We start from the raw sequence: 13,661 nt of genomic DNA on the forward strand, positions 1-13,661 counted from the left end.
GATGGTTGAGCAAAGCTGGGGAATGGGTAGTAAAGATGTTATCTATCTTTTTAAACAATAAAAAAATAAATCAAGTAGACTGTCCCTTTAATTCGCAGTTTGAAAAAAAATCATTATTCTTTATTTATTTTGCCCATTTTCCTGTTATCTAATTGTCAAAATTGTTGGGTTAATCATTTCTACAAAAATGTAAGTGCATATCTAGAATTCACACATTAACCCTTTTGTATTCCACACAAGCATTATTTGCTCATTCATATCTGTTCCTAATTAGCATCAGCAGAGGAGATACAATAAGGGAAAGATAGGTTAGAATATTATGGCAACCTTTAATTTATGGCGACTAAAACTTATTGCCTGGTGTTCTCTTCAAAACCTACTTAGTGGGCACACCAACCGGCTGATTTTACACACATTGTTATTAATTTATGTTATATTATGTAATTGTGTGCTTTGGATGATGCACACTTTATTAGGTACACCTTGCTAGTACCGGGTTGGACCCCCTTTTGCCTTCAGAACTGCCTTAATTCTTCATGGCATAGATTTAACAATGTTTTGGAAACATTCCTCGGATATTTTGGTCCATTTTGAAATTATAGCATCACGCAGTTGCTGTAGATTTGTTGGCTGCACATCTATGATGCGAATCTCCCTTCTCTCCACCACATCCCAAAGGTGCTCTATTGGATTGAAATCTGGTGACTGTGGAGGTCATTGGAGAACAGTGAACTCATTGTTATGTTTAAGAAACCAATTAGAGATGATTTGAGCTTTGTGACATGGTGCATTATCCTACTCGACGTAGCCATCAGAAGATGGGTACACTGTAGTCATAAAGGGATGGACATGGTCAGCAACAATAGGCTATGGCATTTAAACGATGCTTAGTTACTAAGGGGCCCAAAGTGTGCCAAGAAAATATCCCCCACACCACTACACCAGCACTACCAGCCTGAACCGTTGATACAAGGCAGGAAGGATCCATGCTTTCATGTTGTTTACGCCAAATTCTGACCCTAGTAGCTGAAATCGAGACTCATTTGACCAGGCAACGTTTTTTCAATCTTCTATTGTCCAATTTTGGTGAGTCTGTGCAAATTGTAGCCTCAGTTTCCTGTTCTTAGCTGACAGGAGTGGCAACCGGTGTGGTCTTCTGCTAATGTAGCCCATCTGTTTCAAGGTTTTTTTGTTTTTGTGCATTCAGAGATGGTATTCTACATACCTTGGTTGTAACGAGTGGTTATTTGAGTTTTTGTCGAACCAGTCTGCCCATACTTCTCTGACATCAACAAGGCATTTTCGTTCACACAACTGCCGCTCACTGGATATTTTATCTTTTTCGGACCATTCTCTGTAAACCCTATAGATGGTTCTGCGTGAAAATCCCAGTAGTTCAGCAGATTTTAAATACTCAGATCAGCCTGTCTGGCACCAACAGCCATGCCACGTTTAAAGTCACTTAAATCCCCTTCCCCATTCTGATGCTCGGTTTGAACCTTCAGCAAGTCGTCTTCACCATGTCTAGATGCCTAAATGCATTGAGTTGCTGCCATGTGATTGGCTGATCAGCAATTTGTGTTACCAAGCAATTAAACAGGTGTACCTAATAAAGTTGCTGGTAAATGTGTGTGTGTGTGTGTGTGTATATATATATATATATATATATGTATGTATGTGTGTATATATATATCTATATATATGTGTATATATACTGTATATATGTAGTAAACATCTTTAAATAGTCTTCAACATGATAGAAATGTATTGAATTTAATGTGAAAATCTGGCAAACTGATGTAGGATGTGGTTTTAGTGATCAATTTTACATTCTTCTTGTTTGTTCATATTAATAGTGACCATTTCATTCTTATACAACTTTAAAAGGACATTTACTCTCAAAATTAACCCAGTGCATTAAATTAACTGTGTGATGTTTCTCAATTTCATGATATCAAAATTTGTGCCAGAACTTTTAGTAATATAATGTTATGTGTTTATTTACATAGGACATTCATTTTTTAAATGAGCTCTCCCTGTGGAATTGAAGTAAAATTCTAGTGTGTCCTTTTCACAATAAGTTAAATGTCACTAGTGAGCATCGCTTTGTGTGTGCATGTTAATACTGCAGATATTACCCTCATTATATCCCTAATAAATGTGCAATACCTGTATATGTACAGCACCTAGTATTAGTATGTGTGTGCATGTAAATACTGCAGACGTTACCTTCATTATATCCCTAATAAATATGCAATACCTGTATATGTACAGCACTTAGTATTAGTATGTCTGTGCATGTATATACATTTATTTTGCAATAGTTTTAGTTATTGTTATATTTTTGTGCTGCACAATTCAGTGTTATAACTTGCTTACTGGGTAACTACAAAATATAATTACGTGAACCACAGATATATAGATAATAAAATGTATTTAAAATCTCTCTCTATGCCCTGTTGGCTATTTCACGTATATCACCTTGCAATAAGGGGGTTTTCAGGGTAGGTGGGTTTGTGAGCTTATATGCAAAAGCAAATCCGTAAAATGCTTTGTAAAAGGAATATGAAAATAGTTCTGCTATAGTAAAAACAAATATGTTAAAGGGACAGTAAAGTCATAAGTAGACTCATGATTAAGTGTTTCAAGACTGTGTATTTCCATCTAAAGGGGAGGAGAGTCCATGGCTTCATTAATTACTTGTGGGAAAAAGAACCTGGCCACCAGGAGGAGGCAAAGACCCCAGCCAAAGGCTTAAATACCTCCCCCACTTCCCTCATCCCCCAGTCATTCTTTGCCTTTTGTCACAGGAGGTTGGCAGAGAAGTGTCGGAAGATTCAGAGTAGTCTCTTATGGAGTAGTACTCTTCGGAATGGGACTGGAGTTTTAAGTAATCCTGTCAGCCTCTCAGTGAGAGCTTGGGTGAATGTTAGAGTCCAGAGATGCAGGGAGAGTCTTTCTGCAACACCATCCCAACTCATTTTAACAGCTCCATAAGAAATCAGCGTTGACGAGTTTTGCTGCCTGCTTCTTCACTCAAGTCTATGTCAGGAGCGATGCTACTACACTGTCACACTTGAGAGGCTGTGTTCCTGTTCCGCGGTATAGATTCTGGTAAGATTGTTTCATTTATTATACACATAATGATAACGCAGAAGACAGGGTCACAGTGTGATACATTTTATCTTTATAGAATCAAGGGTTAATATCCCTGGTAGGGTGATTATTGAACAGAGGGGGGGTTGTACATAATATTGTTTATTGTGTCATTGCTGCGATATGTGTGAGATGAGGCTCTGGCAATGGGTGGACTTTTAGTTTAATTTCCGGGAGTATTGCCGCAGCCTTCTCCCTAGTGCAGGGGCGGTCCTGCGAGGCTTTCCTTCTGACCGGGTGTGGCCTAATTGATTTCCTCTGCTTGATCGGTTTCTGTTGTCTGGGTCATAAGAGGTGATGAGTTCCCCCGGCCATTGCAGGTTATAAAGGTGCCATTTTATATATTTTCTATTTAGTCCATAATAAAGGCCCAAGCTATGGAGGACTCTGATGCGTTAGAGGGTACTCCCTCTTTTACAAAGTCTAGTACCTGTGTTTATTGTGAGGAGGTTCTGGTAGATCCGCCTGCTCAACTATGTTCCACATGCCTTAATAAAGTTACGACATCTAGAAAGAATAGAATGTACAGTACTACTGAGCCGTCCACCTCTGAGGGTTCTCCGTCCCGTGAGGTGCGTTCCCTACGTTCATCTCCGATTACACATGCAGCGCCCCAGGGCACGTCTATCTCCTATGGGAGAGATCTGTTGGCCGCCAGATTTTGCTGATCAACAGCAAACAGCGGTGTCTAAAGGGATTAGTGTCTTACCTCGTTCTGCTAAGCACAAGCGTAAAGTAAAATATAGCTATCCGGCCCAGGGGTCATCTACTCCAATGGATATTTCGGAAAGATTATCTGCTGACGAGGACGACTCTGACTCTTCGGAAGACGTTCCTTCTGGGTCGGAGTCTGTCATCTAAGGCTCCAACTGCTGAGGAGCCTGACTTTAGGTTTAGGATGGAAAATTTGCGCTTTTTGCTGAAGCAAGTGCTTGCTACTCTCGAGGTTCCGGAACCGAAACTTCCAGAGGAACCTTCGATTCCTAAGCTTGATAAAGTATATGAGGACAGGGTGGTGCCTCAGACCTTCCCGGTTCCTGTTAAGATAGCTAACATTATTAAGAATGAATGGGAGAGATAAGGTTCTTCCTTTTCCCCTTCTTCTTCCTTTAAGAAACTGTTCCCCGTCCCAGACTCTCAGCTTGAGCTATGGGGGACTGTCCCTAAGGTGGATGGTGCTATCTCTACACTTGCAAAGCGGACGACGATTCCTCTTGAGGATAGTTCGTTGTTTAAGGAGCCCATGGATGAAAAGTTAGAGAACATGTTAAGAAAAATGCTTCAACACACAGTGTTTGTTTTTCAGCCGGCAGTGGTGGTAGCTGCGGTTTCCGGAGCTGCAACATATTGGTGCGATTCTCTGTCTGACATGGTCGAGAGGGAAACTCCCCTCGACGAGATACATGAGAGGATTAGGGCCTTGAGGGTCGCTAATTCCTTTATTTGTGATGCCAATATGCAAATTATTCGCCTGAACGCAAAGGTGTCAGGTTTTTCCGTATTAGCCCACAGGGCTCTGTGGCTAAACTCGTGGTCTGTGGACATGACCTCTAATTCCAGACTACTATCCCTTCCTTTTCAGGGAAAGATCCTGTTCTGTCCAGGATTGAACTTGATCATATCCACTGTTACGGGAGGCAAGGGTTCTTTCCTACCACAGGATAAGAAGGTTAAGCCTAAGGGATCAACTTTTAGTCCCTTTCGTGCGGACAAGGCCCAATGCCAGCAGCCCGCTGCGAAAGCAGATCAGTCCAAGGGAACTTGGAAGCCAGCTCAGTCTTTGTATAAGTCCAAGCAGAACAAGAAGCCCTCTGAAACAAAGTTGGCATGAACGGGCAGCCCCAGGACGGTTTCAGGGCAGATTATCTCTCTTCTCAGAGGCCTGGTTGCAGGACGTTCAGGACCCTTGGGTTCTGGAGGTTGTCGCCCAAGGATACAGGATAGGGTTCAGATCTCGTCTGCCCAGGGGCAGGTTCCTCTTGTCAAATCTGTCTTCCAGAGAAGAGAGACGCCTTCCTAGACTGTGTGGGGGATCTCTCTTCTCTCTGAGTTATTGTACCAGTACCCCCAGCAGAAAGGGGTCTAGGGTACTATTTAAACCTTTTCATGGTCGCAAAGAAGGAGGGCACGTTCCGCCCGATTCTAGAACTCAAATGTTTAAACAAGTTTCTTGCTGTTCCATCGTTCAAGATGGAAACAATCAGATCTATCCTGCCCCTAGTTCAAGAGGCTCAGTTCATGACGACAATAGACTTGAAGGATGCATACCTTCATGTGCCAATCCACAGGAACCACTTCAGGTTCCTGAGATTTGCGTTTCGGGACCAACATTTTAAAGTTTGTGGCCCTTCCCTTTGGTCTGGAGACAGCACCAAGAGTCTTCACAAAGGTTCTGGGGGCGCTACTTGCGGTGGCCAGATCCAGAGGCATTGCTGACGTGCCCTATCTGGACGACATCCTAGTTCAGGCGCCGTCATTCAGACTCGCAGAGGATAACTCGAAGGCCCTTCTCTTGCTCCAATCTCACGTTGGAAGATAAACTCAGGAAAGGGCTCCCTGATTCCCAGCAACAGGGTGGAGTTCCTGGGAACGATAATAGATTTTATCCATGAAGATATTTCTCACAGACCAGCAACACAGGAAGATAGCGTCCTCCTGTCTTGCCCTTTCAGTCCTCCTCCAGTCCCTTAGTGACTCAGAGTATGGTGATCGAGCTCAGGGTGTCCAGCATCAATGTCATTCCATTCGCCAGGTTCCATCTCAGACCTCTTCAGTTGTGCATATTGACATAGTGGGACAGCGATCACACAGACTTGTCCCAACAGATTTCTCTGGAGGATCGGACGAGGGATTCCCTCTTTTGGTGGATCCGTCCAGAACAACTGTCCCAAGGGACATCCTTTCTGAGGCCGTCCTGGGAGATTGTGACCACGGACGTGAGTCTGGCAGGATGGGGAGCTGTTTGGAGTGCCAGGATGGCACAGGGAAAATGGTCTGTAGAGGAATCTCTCCTTCCAATCAATATTCTGGAACTTTGAGCGGTCTACAATGCTCTGATGGTGTGGCCTCTACTGGGGTCATTCCGCTTCATCAGATTCCAGACAGACAACATTACCTTGGTGGCTTACATTAACCATCAGGGGTGGACGAGAAGCTCTCTAGCAATGAGGGAGGTTTCTCGGATATTGGAATGGGCAGAGTCCCATAGCTGCTCGCTCTCAGCAATACACATTCCTGGTGTGGACAATTGGGAAGCGGATTTTCTCAGCAGGCAATTCTTCCATCCAGGGGAATGGTCTCTCCATCCCGAGGTGTTTGCAGAGATTTGTCACAGATGGGGGATGCCGGAGATAGACCTCATGGCGTCTAGACTCAATTACAAGCTACCCATATACGGGTCGCGGTTCAGGGATCCCCAGGCAGAGCTAAAAGATGCCTTGGCAGTGCCTTGGGGGTTCAACCTAGTTTACATTTTTCCGCCGTTGCCACTTCTACCTTATATAGTGGCCCGCATCAAGCAGGAGCAAGCTTCGCCTATTCTAATTTCTCTGTCGGGGCCGCGGAGGACATGGTTTGCGGATCTGGTGGGGATGTTATCTTCTCCTCCATAGAGGTTACCCTGTCGCAGGGATCTGTTGGTACAGGGTCCTTTTCAACATCAAAATGTAGATTCTCTAAGGCTGACTGTGTGGAGATTGAACGCTTAGTCTTGGCCAAGAGAGGTTTTTCTGAGAGAGTGATTGATACTCTTGTTCAGGCTAGGAAGCTGGTCACTCGTCGCATCTATCATAATGTGTGGAGGACCTACTTGTCCTGGTGTGAGAAGCATGGATATCCTTGGCATAAAGTTAAGGTGTCTAGGATTCTGTGTTTTCTCCAGGATGGTTTGGAGAAGGGACTTGCCGCCAGTTCCTTGAAGGGACAGATTTCGGCATTATCTGTTTTGTTGCACAAGAGGCTCGCTGAGCTTCCTGACATTCAATCTTTTGTTCAGGCTCTGTCTAGAATAAGGCCAGTTTTTAGACAGTCCGCGCCTCCCTGGAGCTTGAACTTGGTTTTGAAAGTGTTGCAGAGGGTTCCGTTTGAACCTATGCACTCTATTGACATTAAGATTCTTTCCTTCCCAAGGTGGTATCTAACTGTAACATCAATCAGGTAATACTAGTTCCTTCTTTATGTCCTAACCCCTCTTCTCCTAAGGAGAGGCTACTTCATAATTTGGATGTGGTTCGAGCTTTGAAGTTCTATCCTCAGGCTACGAAGGATTTCAGACAATCTACTTCTCTTTTTGTGGTGTATGCAGGGAAGTGCAAGGGGCAGAAAGCCTCTTCTACTTCTTTGTCTTTTTGGTTGAGGAGCATGATTCACTTAGCTTATGAGACAGCGGGATATTTGACTAGAGCTGTGGCTTTTTCTAGGGCCTTCAAGAATGAGGCCTTTATGGAGCAGATTTGTAAGGAGGCTACCTGGTCCTCCTTACATACTTTTACGAATTTTACAAATTTGATGTTTTTGCTTCGGCGGAAGCAGTTTTCAGGAGAGAGGTTTTGCAGGCTGTGGTGCCCTCTGATTAGGGTCCGCCTCCCTTTTGCCCTTCCGTTTTTTATTCAATGTCCTCTAGAGCTTGGGTATTGTTCCCACAAGTAATGAATGAAGCCGTGGACTTTCCTCCCCCTTTAGATGGAAAACTCAAATTTTGCTTACCTGATAATTTTATTTCCATCGAGGGGAGGATAGTCCACGGCTCCCGCCCGTTGCTCCGGGGGCGGACCTAAATTTAGTTTTGTTCTTCTAAGACCATTTATACCCTGATATTTCTCCTACTGTTTCTTGTTCCCTCAGCAGAATGACTGGGGGATGAGGGAAGTGGGGGAGGTATTTAAGCCTTTGCCTCCTCCTGGTGGCCAGGTTCTATTCCCACAAGTAATGAATGAAGCCGTGGACTCTCCTCCCCTCGATGGAAATACAATTATCAGGTAAGCATAATTTGAGTTTTTACATGAGAGTAATATTTTTATCAAACATTCTGTGTGCATTTAAAAAACAAAAAACAAACATAAATTGCATCCGTATTTATGATGTACAGAGGGTTTAGGATCTGCAGTAAACAAACTGTTAAATCTTTTCATTTGTGTATATAGAGACACCAAATTTCGTAGTGCTGAGTACATGAGTAACGGTATACAGTGACATGGATTCATTGTGAGAAGATAAATACATATACAACATACAAGAGGAGGCGTTCCCTGTCCTGGATAGCGTACAATTTACTATGATTATTTAAACTCTACTCTGTACAGTAGAGAAAAATAAATGAAAGTATAAATACTATGAAGGAGCTTTGTGAAGAACACACACGTTTGTAAAATAATAAAGCAATGTCTTTTTCTTGTCATGGCCCCATTTATAAAATGGACGCCCGACATTATAGTGAGCAGGCATCATGTGCTGCCTGTAGTTATCCTTAATCATCTCGTGCAATTGGTTGTGCAAGTAATTCTGCTACCCTTGAGGTGACGAAGATGCAAGGTAGCAGTGGTTTTAAGACTACATTGTGAGCCTGCAATACTCGGCATTGATGTGACCCAGATCAACTGCATCCTTTATAACAGGATTTTTCAAACTATAGGTCGGGACCCACTATGTTTATTGGGTCACAACTTGTGTGTGTGTTGTAGGAGCATGTGTGTGGTGTGTTGTAGGAAAATGTTTGGTGTGTGTGTGTGTCATATGAGAATGTGTGTGATATGTGTTGTATGAGTGTGTGGTGTGTGTGTTGTAGGAGAGAGTGTGTGATGTATGTGTGTGTTGTAGGAGAGTGTGTGTGGTGTGTGTTGTAGGAGAGTATTTGTGGTGTGTGTGTGCGTGTTGTAGGAGAGTGTGTGTGTGTTGTAGGAGAGTGGGTGTTATAGGACAGAGTGGGTGTGTTGTAGGAGAGTGTGTGGGGTGTGTGTGTTGTAGGAGAGTGTGTGTGTGTTGTAGGACAGAGTGTGTGTGTGTGTGTTGTAGGACAGAGTGTGTGTGTGTGTGTTGTAGGACAGAGTGTGTGTGTGTTGTAGGACAGAGTGTGTGTGTGTTGTAGGACAGAGTGTGTGTGTGTTGTAGGACAGAGTGTGTGTGTGTTGTAGGACAGAGTGTGTGTGTGTGTTGTAGGACAGAGTGTGTGTGTGTTGTAGGACAGAGTGTGTGTGTGTTGTAGGACAGTGTGTGTGTGTTGTAGGACAGTGTGTGTGTGTTGTAGGACAGTGTGTGTGGTGTGTGTTGTAGGAGAGTATTTGTGGTGTGTGTGTGCGTGTTGTAGGAGAGTGTGTGTGTGTTGTAGGAGAGTGGGTGTGTGTTGTAGGAGAGTGGGTGTGTTGTAGGACAGTGTGTGTGGTGTGTGTTGTAGGAGAGTATTTGTGGTGTGTGTGTGCGTGTTGTAGGAGAGTGTGTTTGTGTTGTAGGAGAGTGGGTGTGTGTTGTAGGAGAGTGGGTGTTATAGGACAGAGTGGGTGTGTTGTAGGAGAGTGTGTGGGGTGTGTGTGTTGTAGGAGAGTGTGTGTGTGTTGTAGGAGAGTGTGTGTGTGTTGTAGGACAGAGTGTGTGTGTGTTGTAGGACAGAGTGTGTGTGTGTTGTAGGACAGAGTGTGTGTGTGTTGTAGGACAGAGTGTGTGTGTGTTGTAGGACAGAGTGTGTGTGTGTTGTAGGACAGTGTGTGTGTGTGTGTTGTAGGACAGAGTGTGTGTGTGTTGAAGGTTAAAGGACAGAGTGTGTGTGTGTGTTGAAGGACAGAGTGTGTGTGTGTGTGTGTTGAAGGACAGAGTGTGTGTGTGTGTGTTGTAGGACAGAGTGTGCGTGTGTGTTGTAGGACAGAGTGTGCGTGTGTGTTGTAGGACAGAGTGTGTGTGTGTGTGTTGTAGGGCAGAGTGTGTGTGTGTTGTAGGACAGAGTGTGTGTGTGTGTGTGTGTGTGTTGTAGGACAGAGTGTGTGTGTTGTAGGACAGAGTGTGTGTGTGTTGTAGGACAGAGTGTGTGTGTGTTGTAGGACAGAGTGTGTGTGTGTTGTAGGACAGAGTGTGTGTGTGTTGTAGGACAGAGTGTGTGTGTGTGTGTTGTAGGACAGAGTGTGTGTGTGTGTTGTAGGACAGAGTGTGTGTGTTGTAGGACAGAGTGTGTGTGTGTGTGTTGAAGGAGAGTATTTGTGGTGTGTGTGTGCGTGTTGTAGGAGAGTGTGTGTGTGTGTTGTAGGAGAGTGGGTGTTATAGGACAGAGTGGGTGTGTTGTAGGAGAGTGTGTGGGGTGTGTGTGTTGTAGGAGAGTGTGTGTGTGTTGTAGGAGAGTGTGTGTGTGTGTGTTGTAGGACAGAGTGTGTGTGTGTTGTAGGACAGAGTGTGTGTGTGTTGTAGGACAGAGTGTGTGTGTTGTAGGACAGAGTGTGTGTGTTGTAGGACAGAGTGTGTGTGTTGTAGGACAGAGTGTGTGTGTGTGTTGTAGGACAGAGTGTGTGTGTGTGTTGTAGGACAGAGTGTGTGTTGTAGGACAGAGTGTGTGTGTTGTAGGACAGAGTGTGTGTGTTGTAGGACAGAGTGTGTGTGTTGTAGGACAGAGTGTGTGTGTTGTAGGACACAGTGTGTGTGTTGTAGGACAGAGTGTGTGTGTGTGTTGTAGGACAGAGTGTGTGTGTGTTGTAGGACAGAGTGTGTGTGTGTTGTAGGACAGAGTGTGTGTGTGTTGTAGGACAGAGTGTGTGTGTGTGTTGTAGGACAGTGTGTGTGTGTGTGTTGTAGGACAGAGTGTGTGTGTGTTGAAGGTTAAAGGACAGAGTGTGTGTGTGTGTTGAAGGACAGAGTGTGTGTTGTAGGACAGAGTGTGTGTTGTAGGACAGAGTGTGTGTTGTAGGACAGAGTGTGTGTGTTGTAGGACAGAGTGTGTGTGTGTTGTAGGACAGAGTGTGTGTGTGTTGTAGGACAGTGTGTGTGTTGTAGGACAGTGTGTGTGTTGTAGGACAGTGTGTGTGTGTGTGTTGTAGGACAGAGTGTGTGTGTGTTGAAGGTTAAAGGACAGAGTGTGTGTGTGTGTTGAAGGACAGAGTGTGTGTGTGTGTGTTGTAGGACAGAGTGTGTGTGTGTTGTAGGACAGTGTGTGTGTTGTAGGACAGTGTGTGTGTTGTAGGACAGTGTGTGTGTGTGTGTTGTAGGACAGAGTGTGTGTGTGTTGAAGGTTAAAGGACAGAGTGTGTGTGTGTGTTGTAGGACAGAGTGTGTGTTGTAGGACAGAGTGTGTGTTGTAGGACAGAGTGTGTGTTGTAGGACAGAGTGTGTGTTGTAGGACAGAGTGTGTGTGTTGTAGGACAGAGTGTGTGTGTGTTGTAGGACAGAGTGTGTGTGTGTTGTAGGACAGTGTGTGTGTTGTAGGACAGTGTGTGTGTTGTAGGACAGTGTGTGTGTGTGTGTTGTAGGACAGAGTGTGTGTGTGTTGAAGGTTAAAGGACAGAGTGTGTGTGTGTGTTGAAGGACAGAGTGTGTGTGTGTGTGTTGTAGGACAGAGTGTGTGTGTGTGTTGTAGGACAGAGTGTGTGTGTGTGTTGTAGGACAGAGTGTGTGTGTGTGTGTTGTAGGACAGAGTGTGTGTGTGTGTTGTAGGACAGAGTGTGCGTGTGTGTTGTAGGACAGAGTGTGTGTGTTGTAGGACAGAGTGTGTGTGTGTGTTGTAGGACAGAGTGTGTGTGTGTGTGTTGTAGGGCAGAGTGTGTGTGTGTTGTAGGACAGAGTGTGTGTGTTGTAGGACAGAGTGTGTGTGTGTTGTAGGACAGAGTGTGTGTGTGTTGTAGGACAGAGTGTGTGTGTGTGTTGTAGGACAGAGTGTGTGTGTGTGTTGTAGGACAGAGTGTGTGTGTTGTAGGACAGAGTGTGTGTGTGTGTGTTGAAGGAGAGTATTTGTGGTGTGTGTGTGCGTGTTGTAGGAGAGTGTGTGTGTGTGTTGTAGGAGAGTGGGTGTTATAGGACAGAGTGGGTGTGTTGTAGGAGAGTGTGTGGGGTGTGGGGTGTGTGTGTTGTAGGAGAGTGTGTGTGTGTTGTAGGAGAGTGTGTGTGTGTGTGTTGTAGGACAGAGTGTGTGTGTGTTGTAGGACAGAGTGTGTGTGTGTTGTAGGACAGAGTGTGTGTGTGTTGTAGGACAGAGTGTGTGTGTGTTGTAGGACAGAGTGTGTGTGTTGTAGGACAGAGTGTGTGTGTGTGTTGTAGGACAGAGTGTGTGTGTGTGTTGTAGGACAGAGTGTGTGTTGTAGGACAGAGTGTGTGTTGTAGGACAGAGTGTGTGTTGTAGGACAGAGTGTGTGTTGTAGGACAGAGTGTGTGTGTTGTAGGACAGAGTGTGTGTGTGTTGTAGGACAGAGTGTGTGTGTGTTGTAGGACAGAGTGTGTGTGTGTTGTAGGACAGAGTGTGTGTGTGTTGTAGGACAGAGTGTGTGTGTGTTGTAGGACAGAGTGTGTGTGTGTTGTAGGACAGAGTGTGTGTGTGTTGTAGGACAGAGTGTGTGTGTGTTGTAGGACAGTGTGTGTGTTGTAGGACAGTGTGTGTGTTGTAGGACAGTGTGTGTGTTGTAGGACAGTGTGTGTGTTGTAGGACAGTGTGTGTGTTGTAGGACAGTGTGTGTGTGTGTGTTGTAGGACAGAGTGTGTGTGTGTGTTGTAGGACAGAGTGTGTGTGTGTTGAAGGTTAAAGGACAGAGTGTGTGTGTGTGTGTTGTAGGACAGAGTGTGCGTGTGTGTTGTAGGACAGAGTGTGTGTGTGTGTTGTAGGACAGAGTGTGTGTGTGTGTTGTAGGACAGAGTGTGTGTGTGTGTGTTGTAGGGCAGAGTGTGTGTGTGTTGTAGGACAGAGTGTGTGTGTGTGTGTGTGTGTGTTGTAGGACAGAGTGTGTGTGTTGTAGGACAGAGTGTGTGTGTGTTGTAGGACAGAGTGTGTGTGTGTTGTAGGACAGTGTGTGTGTGTGTTGTAGGACAGAGTGTGTGTGTGTGTTGTAGGACAGAGTGTGTGTGTGTGTTGTAGGACAGAGTGTGTGTGTGTGTTGTAGGACAGAGTGTGTGTGTGTGTGTGTTGAAGGAGAGTATTTGTGGTGTGTGTGTGCGTGTTGTAGGAGAGTGTGTGTGTGTGTTGTAGGAGAGTGGGTGTTATAGGACAGAGTGGGTGTGTTGTAGGAGAGTGTGTGTGTGTGTGTGTGTTGTAGGAGAGTGTGTGTGTGTTGTAGGAGAGTGTGTGTGTGTGTGTGTGTGTGTTGTAGGACAGAGTGTGTGTGTGTTGTAGGACAGAGTGTGTGTGTGTTGTAGGACAGAGTGTGTGTGTGTGTGTTGTAGGACAGAGTGTGTGTGTGTGTGTTGTAGGACAGAGTGTGTGTGTGTGTGTTGTAGGACAGAGTGTGTGTGTTGTAGGACAGAGTGTGTGTGTGTGTTGTAGGACAGAGTGTGTGTGTGTGTTGTAGGACAGAGTGTGTGTGTGTGTTGTAGGACAGAGTGTGTGTTGTAGG

At 45.0% G+C, this 13,661-nt stretch overlaps 1 protein-coding gene across 15 annotated transcripts in view; it reads left to right on the forward strand.

The window, feature by feature from the left end:
• Positions 1–13,661, forward strand: part of PPFIBP1 (PPFIA binding protein 1) — a 650,864-nt gene that overhangs the window by 383,758 nt on the left and 253,445 nt on the right. The gene's annotated exons all lie outside the window — the stretch shown is intronic.

Source organism: Bombina bombina, chromosome 6 (assembly GCF_027579735.1).
Source record: "Bombina bombina isolate aBomBom1 chromosome 6, aBomBom1.pri, whole genome shotgun sequence".
In the NCBI taxonomy this organism is placed as follows: domain Eukaryota; kingdom Metazoa; phylum Chordata; class Amphibia; order Anura; family Bombinatoridae; genus Bombina; species Bombina bombina.